This window comes from Phalacrocorax carbo, chromosome 5 (assembly GCF_963921805.1).
Source record: "Phalacrocorax carbo chromosome 5, bPhaCar2.1, whole genome shotgun sequence".
Lineage (NCBI taxonomy): Eukaryota > Metazoa > Chordata > Aves > Suliformes > Phalacrocoracidae > Phalacrocorax > Phalacrocorax carbo.
In genome coordinates, this window is record NC_087517.1 from 426030 (window position 1) to 434732 (window position 8703).

Consider the following 8703-nt stretch of genomic DNA (forward strand, 5'->3'; position numbering starts at 1 on the left):
TCACTAAGGAGAAAAGGATTTGTTTTTCCTATTAGCAGACATGATGAAAATAGGAATAAAAGAATCCTATCTCTACCAGATTGAGGGGCAGTGTTAGATTTCTCAGGTGCCAGTTATCCAGATGCTTGGAACACTTTACAAATAAAATGAGCTCTCTTGAGACGCCCGTTTCCCCTGTGTGATCCAAGATGCAGCTCTGGTGGCACAAACTGCTGCAGAGGATGCAAGAGCCTTACAAGAATCCTCTGCACAGGCACGGGGGGTGGGGAGAAAAAGGAAAAAGTCCCCTCTAACAGATCATTCTGTATATTCCTCTGGTGCAGACTTTTACACAGCTTTGAACTCCAGCAAAACAAAATAAGTCAATGTCGATTTTGTCCTCCTTTCTGTATTGTCTTTTAAAGACAAAGTGCAGCATTTTGGTCAGGGGGAAAAAAAAAAAACAAACCACCCTAACAAACAAAACCAAACCAAACCAACATTAATTAGATCTTTTTTTTTCCCCAAAACTTTCAAAATATGCCTAGTACCTCTGAATGAGTGGAAAACTTTCTGTGAAGTCTCCCATCACTTGTTGATTGACTTACTGCAAACTTACTGAAAATACATCTAGTAGTTTCCACACTGGTACTAAAAATAGCTTAGCGAATAAACAAAAACTCTATATACACTAGCTCTGTATTCCCAGAGTTTTAAATCTATCGGTGAATTCTATAACTGTACGTTAGTTCAGCATGTCATGCTGGAAGGCACAGTGTTCCTACACTCCAGTCTACCTTTGCCAAGTATAATTTATCTGAGGATAAAGCGAAGGTGTCCCCTGATGTCTTTTCATAGTCTCTTGAACTTTTCAAAGCAATTCTTGCATACATACAAAAGATTCTGTATCAGTAGTTGGGAAGTGCTGAAAATTTTAGTTTGTCATAGCAAAACCGTGTCTACACTTTGTGGCAGTAATAGTCCTCCCTCTTTTCTTCAAACTTCAGTTTCTGGCAAATACCATTAAAAAATCCAGGAACTCAGTCCTTACTAACACATACACACAAAAAATCCCTTTGTGACCTCAAAGGGATTTTAGCCCAGTGTAAAACAGACCTTGAAGAATATTAACTAAATAATCAACTCAACTCAAAGGCATTTCTGGTATAAAACACAGAAAAAGTCTCCCTCCAAAATCCGCTTTGAGAATATTTTGTGTTTTGCCATTCTTGTTCAAAAACAACAACGAAGGAAACCAACAAAAAAAAAAAACAAACACAAAAAAAGCAAAAATCCAAGCCCGAACCAAAACCAACCCACACATTAAACTCTCCAGCAACTTCCATCTCATTTAAATTTCCAAAAGCAAAAGTCATACTTTGCTTCTATTTATTCTTGCTTGTATATTGTTCAAATCCTAACTTGTTCAAGTGTGGTCACAAATATAGACTCTAAAGAAAGGACATCTGTTAAGAAAGAAATGGATTAGTTTCATTGTAAATGACTGAAAGAAGAAAAGCCCAATCTTTAGACTACTCAAATTCTAGTATTTTTCCAGATAAAACAAAGCTGAAGCAGCTTAATCTGGACTCTGCCTTTTCAGCAATTAAATTCCTCAGCTATTTTAAGTGCAACAGCTTTGAAGCTGACTTAAAACTACCAGCTCTTGACAAGTCATAGATATTCAAAAATTAATACTTAATTATATTAGAATACATGGCAGCAAAGTTCCACCAGAACCTAATACAACATTTAAAGATGGAAAACTATTCTAAACTAAACAGAGCTCCCTACAGTCTAACTCCAGCCATACAGCTGCAGAGTTCACATTTACACACAAACATACACATCAAAAACTTTCTTTCAGGGCGTTTCCTGTGTTGCTAACAAGTTCCAGCTTCTCTCCTGCTGGATCTAAATTTAACCAAAACTAAGATCCAGTTTGGGGGGGGGGAACAAAAGCCAAAACAAAAAACAAGCCCACCAACAAAACCCCCCACCAACAAACCATAAATAAAGAAAAAAAACCCAACCTGCACCATATACACAACTTCAGTGTGACACAGCTAGCATTTTACAGGCACCGTTGTTTTTAAAGCTGTTAATTATCAAACATATGAAACATGCAGCAAACAACTACCAGTCCCTCACCCTTTTGCCCTACACATTACTGAAATTGCACTTTAAATGCTACTAGGTTCAGGTAACACAAGCACTAGTAACAGTTGCTAATTCAATAAATGTATGTAGAAGTGAGACACCTTTGCAGAGGAAGTCAGAAGTTCATACAGAAGCCAAGGCTCCCCAATATGGCCAAACATGCTTTGCTATCTGAATTAGAAGACTAACTACAGAACTAGTCTGGATTAATCTGAAAAGACTCCTTACAAAGTCTTCAGACTGTTACAAACATGCTAATTCTTGAATATTTTAATTACTGATTTGTCTGAGCTAGGCAGGGGGACTATGCACGTAGAAGGGAAAGGGTAAGAAACAACGTGAACTGAAGGAGGTTCAACGTCCAAGCTACTGACTCCAGCCATGAACTCGCACTCCACACACCACCACCATCCCAAGGCGCATTTGCCAACGTGGCTGCTTGAGACCACCCACACAGGCCATTCCTACTCCATCAGTACAACTGTTTCGCTTCCCACGCCAAGCAGTACATGTCATACACTCACCCTGCACGCATTTCTTTGACAGGTTAATTCTTACAATGCTGGAATACAATGCATCTTTTTTTAAAAAAAAGGTGTTAAAGTTGAGTAATACGTGGATTGCTAATCAGAAGGAAAATTCTACTGCGGGCCAAAACAAGACTGCGAACAATTCTACTGTAGGCTACGGAGTTTTTTTCCTCTCTTACCAGCACCCTGTATTTTAGAAATCTAAAACATGGAAATCTGCCTTTATTGATAACTCACAAGTTCTAACTTTAAAGCAACACCATGAATTTAAGGCAGGTGATAAAAAAACACAGAAAGAGATTCAAAACACGTATCTGTAGCTTTGTACCTTTCATGGTTACAATATTTAAGAACACTAGAACTCGTAAGATGCATCTCGTTTTCCAATGTCATACACATCTAGATACTGCTGAACTCACCAAGGCACAGGAGGAAGAACTAGATGACTTCAAGATCAGCCCTGTTCCCAAAATCATTTTGGTCATATGGATTGCAGACGCGCCTGAGAAGTAGCTCACAAAGCAGCACTTCAACAAATAAGCCACCACGTGAACACTAAAAACCCATAACCCCTTCCCGTGTTGACACAGATGATCAGGGAACCAGAGCACCTCTCTTATGAAGAAAGGCTGAGACCCCTGGCTTTGTTCAGCCTGGAGAAGAGAAGGCTGAGGGGAGATCGCATCAATGCTTATCAATATCTGAAGGGCGGGTGTCAGGAGGATGGGACTGGACTCTTTTCAGTGGTGCCCAACGCCAGGCCAAGGGGCCACGGGCACAAGCTGGAACACGGGAAGCTCCCCCTGAACATGAGGACAAACCCCTTCCCTGTGCGGGTGCCCGAGCAGGGGCACAGGCTGCCCAGAGAGGCTGTGGGGTCCCTTCCCTGGGGACATTCACCCCCGCCTGGTCGCGGCTCTGGGGGTGCCTGCTCAAGCTGGGGGTGGGACGGGATGAGCTCCAGAGGGCCCTTCCAGCCCAGGCCATTCTGTGACTCTGATTACACAAAAAGGTAAAATGTGCAATAATTTATTGAGCATTGCCATCAGCTTCAACTACATCAAGATCCTAAAAGCAGCTCTTGATCTGACCTCAAAGACATTTAAATTTCTGTTAATGGCAATGCGAAGAACTCATTTACTGACATTTACTGATCCCTTTTTAAGACCCAGTGAGATTCTCAAGCTGCAAGCATTATACAGTCTCTGGAACCTAGCAAACCATTCTCTGCAAACACTTAAGAACTGGCATCCCCTGTGACAAGACACCAATGAGGAAACCCTTCAAATCCAGCAAGCTGCCTGATCTGCAAGATGTTTCATCCAACAAGCTAGCGGAACTTCTGTTTTCAAACTGTCACCCTCATTAGAGATTATTATTCCAGATCAAGAAGAGAGAAGAGCATAAGTGAAATACTAAACAGGAGATGGCACTTCCCCAGGCAATAAAGCGCATAGTCCAGCAACTACTCCCAGTCACGCAGTGGAGAAATAACTCCAATAGACACCTTTTGTTACCTGGCCTTCTGCTTCCAGACCCTTATATTATTTAGGCACAGGAGTGTCTCCATACGTTATACAGGAAGGCCATGCTCTGAAGTTAAGATACTGCAAAATTTAATATTCCAGTACCAAAGTGCCTTTGCAGATTATGCCAGTAGCTTAATGGGCCTCCTCTCAGTGAGTGGAGGGGAGGAAACAAAAACAGAATTCTTGAAACATGGCAAGAGGAACAGGACTTTAGAAAGTTGAAGCCATTACATTAACATGAACTTCAAGGCATATATTTCAAGATGCAGGAGCGACAAGGACAGATGAAAAAGAAGTCTATACAGTGACGTACCACCTACACCACACAGAAACCTGAAATAGCTACGAAGCAAACTCGGCAGGATTACTCTATGAAGCTGAAAGATGGGGCACAAAACTGGATGGCAGAAAACCTGTGTTCCAGTTCAGACTCTCCCTACTTAAAATTGTCTTCATCCTAAGCAAGCAGGAAAGGTACGCTGCACTAGACTCTTTTGAGGTATATGGTGAGGCTAAATACAGAATACCTCATGATCTTTGCAGATACTTTATACATACAATGAACATTAAAATATTTGATCAGTCATACTAAACAAGGACTTTCAAAAGGAGAAGATAGTAAAAGATAGCACAGGAAGTAGACACATTAATATTAGGATGCACAATAGATATTTTGCATTAATGAACAACTGATCCCTTTATTTACTTCCTTTCAGGACAAGATCAGAGAGTTTAAGGCTCCACATAATTTTATTTATTTTTTTTTTTTAAAAAAAGGCACTTTTCAAACTAAAGCTAAATACAAAACCAAATGCAGCGAGGATTGTGTACTGTGCCAGTGCCTGCTTTCGGGTTTTTGTCAGTTCAGTGTTATACCATGCCTTACTTATTCAGAAGTCAGTTTTCTAACAGTTTTCTACTTTTAAAAAACAAGACCTTATACATTTGTTAGGCCATATGCTTTTTTCTTTTTCCATTGCCACGGCTTTGTTAAATTGACTCTCCAACCTACAGGAACCAACCCAGTTTTTTCAAACCTTACCCACACACAAAACCCAAAGCTGACTTTTCTCTGTTTTGCTGGAAAACATGAAGATCTAGCTCCTGGTAGAGGTTGAAATACTAATTTTTAGTCAAAAAAGCACGTCTAAAAAAAATAATCTTAATTTTAAAACTATTAATATAGATTTCACCTTACATATGTTTATGGGTGTCATTACAAATAACCAACAGACCAGGCTGATTCTCTTATACACATGGGGGTTTGAAGGCTTGCTGATTAATCTTTGGTCTTCAAAAGAAAGGTTTAATCTTTATGACACTAAGAAGTTCTGCTAAAGAAAAACAGAACACCTCTGCTAAGACTACTTAGCTGTCTTCAAAAGTATATACTCAGATCACCAAGTTGCTATGGCATCAACTTCAGGACTGTGGTTAGACACACAAAATGCCTTTTTCCTACAGACTGCTATGGGAAGCTGAGCGACTCTGGCCATGAACCAAATATGTTTTGGCTCTAAAGTAGACATAACTCATCACCATTTGGACATTCTGATGGTTTAGCTAAAATGAGAAAGCAAGACAACTGGCACTTTAGAGCATCCATGTAAACGAAGCTCTAAATACACTGCCCTAGCAATAGCAAAAAGAAATTGTACTTGCGCTTACCTTGATTACTAGTGTTATTTAACAACACAATGCTATTTTTCCAGCACTTAACTGTCAGATCAGAACAAATGGGAAAGGTTCATTTTTGGCAGCTGCACATCAAACTACAGCGGGAGCAAATTCTGTAGGATCCAAGGTATCACATTTATTTTCCTTTTCCCTAGTATTTTTATTTCATAAGCATCAGGCTATTTTCAAGCAACAGCTATCAAAAATACAAGCTAACAGGACTTTTGCATATGCTGAAGAATCCTGCAAAACCCTGAGGTAGCCTGGGTGAGCAAAACGTTTAGCATACTCTAAACCAGTACACCTCTCACAGACTGCTTTACGCCCAGCAATCACAGCAGCCCAAAGCAAACCTCCCACACCCCCAACTGTTAGCTTTCCAAATGGTAAAGCAGTGTTTGCTTCATCGCTCAGAAGACACAGCCTCTGAAGGAGACCAGAGAAGTGCCGCTTCCACATTGCCACAAATGGGGAAAAGGAGGCGGGTGCAAAGCAGAGAACAGGGTTGAGGGACCTCTCAATATATCACACTGAAGCAGACCCTTTTTTCACCACCACCACCCCCCCCCGAGGCTCATGCTCACAGAGAGATGTCTTCACCTACGTCCTACTTTTGAACACAACCGTTCAGGACCCAGTTTATTCTGTCCAATAAATATGCTTTATGAGGCTAGGGCAAACAAATAATTGAAGTAACGCTACTGAGAAATCAGAAAGCTTTAGGAAGTATATTATAAAATACACAGTTACTATACATCATCAGTAACCCACATATTAAAAGACAAGTCAAATTATCATCTTATTCTTGAGATCACAGCAGCCATCACTGACGACAAGGGCAGGACCGTCTACCTCAGCGCTCGAAACCAGGCCGTTACCAGTGGACACGCGCGTGTCCCCCGCACCCGTCCCGCTTTCAGGAGGCGAACGGCCCAACGCCCCGCGCTGCCGCCCCGCCCGGACGCCTCGCGCGGCCCCGCCACCGGCCCGGCTATCCCGGCCGCGCCCGGACGGTAACTTCAGCCGCCGCGCTGCTAACGGGGCAGCCGCGCCGTTTCCTGCCCTTGGCAGGGTCCCTTCACGTTTCACTACCAAAACCAAGTAACCGCAAACAAACCAAGTCTTCCCGAAAGGAATATGTTGTTCCGTTCTCCCCCTCTCCCGCCCCCCAGATCTCCACTGATAAAGGAGTGAAAACTGTTCCAGCCACAGAAGCCTGGCACTGCGCGCTGGCGAGGCGGAAATCCCGGCCGCCCAGACAGCTCCAGGCCTCGCCCCTGCGGGCGCGCCCGGGGTGCGCCCCCTCCGCCCCGGCCCCGGCCCCGGCCGGCCCCCGCGGCGGCCCCGGGCCCCGGCCTCCTCGGTCGCCCCCGCCCCGCCCTGCCTCGACCCGTGCGGCCGCGGCCCAGGCCCTGCCGCGCCGTGCCGGCACCGGGGGCAGGCGCCGCCTCAGCCCCGCCACCCCGCCGGCCGCCTCGGCCCCCGCCCCGCGCCCGCCCGACATGCCCGTACACGCGCCTCGGCCAGAAAGTTTCACTCACGCCTCCGCTCCCACCGAGCCCCCGCGCAGCGCTCCGCAGAGCCGAGGGGTGCGCCCGCACCAGCGGAGCGGGAGCGGAGAAGGAGGGAGGAAGGGCTTACCTCCGCCCGCGGGGCCCGGCCCCCTCGCCCAGGGGCTCCCGCGGCGCAGCCCAGGCCGGGCTCCTCCGCGGGCAGCCAGGCGCGTCGGCGGGATGAGCTCACTGGGAGCGGGCGGCGGCAATCCCCGCCCCGCGCACCCCCGCCACCGCCCCTCCACAGGACCGGCTCGGCGGGGTGGGGCGGAGCGGAGGAGCCCGGCGGCGGGGCAGGTCCCGCGGCCGCCTCAGCACGGCCCTGCCGGAGGGCAGCGGCTCCGCGCGGCCCCGCAGGACAGCGGCGAGGGGAGGGGAAGGAGCGGGCGGCGGGGCGGGAAGGGAAGGGAAGGGAAGGGAAGGGGTCCCGGCCGGGCGGCGCCCGCCCTCCGCGGCCTGCGGACGCGCCGCCGCCGGAGGCCGTGTTTCTCCGCAGTCTGCCGCTGACAGGAGGACGCGGTGGGGACGCGGTGATGCCTCCGGGGTGCCGCGGCCCTGCGGAGCTCGGCCTCGCGCCCGCCGGCCTGCTCAGTTCGGGCGCGTGCTGCTCCGGCACCTGGACATCTCACGCCGTGACCTTTCTACCCCGTTCGTTGCAGCTGGCGTGGGTGCCCGTGCTCCCGGCCGGGCCGGGGGGAGCCCCGCCGCGGGTGGGGCGGGGGCCCGCGTCCCCGAGGGCTGCGCCTACGGCGGCCGCCCTTCACTTAATCCAGCCTTCGTCATCAGTAACCTGAAAATAATTACACCGCTGCTTGTAAGACCTGCAAAGGGCAGCAAGATGGGTGGAATATAAATAATCATGACAGAAGATCTCTCAGAGTGACCCAAATTACTCGCTAAACTGGGCCACGCAAGGCACTTAAGGCAGCCAGATTTGAAACAACACGCTTCGGACCAACGCGGCCCCTGTCCGCAGCGCAGAACGGGGCATAGGCTGTCCTGGAAAGCGGCACCCTCGAAAGGGTTTGGGGCTGTAACGGTAACGCTGCGCAACGTGAGGGTCGCTGCACCGAAAAAGCCTAGCGCGTTCCTCGCCTGTATCAACGAGGGAGTAGCGAGCACGTGCAGGGGCAGAACCACCTCCGAATATAGCTTTGGTAAAACCAGCAGTGGAACACCGTTGCCAGTCTCTCTATCCATATTTTCCAAGAGACTGGAAGATCAGAGAGGGTGCAGAAGAGAACCACAAAAATTATCTGAAGGCTGAAGGTGATG

At 47.3% G+C, this 8703-nt stretch overlaps 1 protein-coding gene across 4 annotated transcripts in view; it reads right to left on the reverse strand.

The window, feature by feature from the left end:
- TANC1 (tetratricopeptide repeat, ankyrin repeat and coiled-coil containing 1) overlaps nt 1-7781 on the reverse strand; it is a 101395-nt gene extending 93614 nt beyond the window's left edge. For 3 of the 4 annotated variants that reach the window (XM_064450886.1, XM_064450885.1, XM_064450883.1), the window contains exon 1: nt 7517-7781. The gene's annotated coding sequence lies outside the window, so the exon portion shown is untranslated. The other variant, XM_064450884.1, reaches the window with a different exon arrangement.
- Between the last annotated feature and the right edge of the window lie 922 nt (nt 7782-8703).